The sequence below is a fragment of the Trachymyrmex cornetzi genome, unplaced genomic scaffold (assembly GCF_001594075.2).
Source record: "Trachymyrmex cornetzi isolate Tcor2-1 unplaced genomic scaffold, Tcor1.1 scaffold115, whole genome shotgun sequence".
In the NCBI taxonomy this organism is placed as follows: domain Eukaryota; kingdom Metazoa; phylum Arthropoda; class Insecta; order Hymenoptera; family Formicidae; genus Trachymyrmex; species Trachymyrmex cornetzi.
Genome location: NW_017295708.1, coordinates 3,744 through 4,127, shown reverse-complemented (window position 1 = coordinate 4,127; position 384 = coordinate 3,744). Strand labels below are relative to the sequence as shown.

General features: G+C 32.6%; 1 protein-coding gene across 1 annotated transcript in view; it reads right to left on the bottom strand.

The window, feature by feature from the left end:
• The window catches only part of Mccc1 (Methylcrotonoyl-CoA carboxylase 1), a 5,908-nt gene that overhangs the window by 4,912 nt on the left and 612 nt on the right, over positions 1–384 (bottom strand). The gene's annotated exons all lie outside the window — the stretch shown is intronic.

Below are 384 nucleotides of genomic sequence, written 5' to 3'. Positions count from 1 at the left end.
AAATTGACCAATCACAGTCGATTATTCTTCTCACATTCGACTGTGATTGGTCAATTTCTTACTCTTACTTCTTACTCCGTGTATTGTAGACGGGCCTTTGATACAAAGGTAAAGAGGATGATAAAGGAGAAACCTACCTAAATAGGAACCGTAATAGTAAATCAAGATAGCTCAAATGATAAAATATGAAAAAAAAAAATGATATAAAACATTAGTTAATATTATGACAATTATGACTACAGTTATTGCTATTTGTCTAAAATACAAGATACAATTCAAATAAAACGAAAATATAAATGACTTAAGCCAGCGGCACACGATGCTTGTTTTCCTACTGGATTGCTAGCTGGATTAAGCCAGCAACACACGATGCTTGTTTTCTTA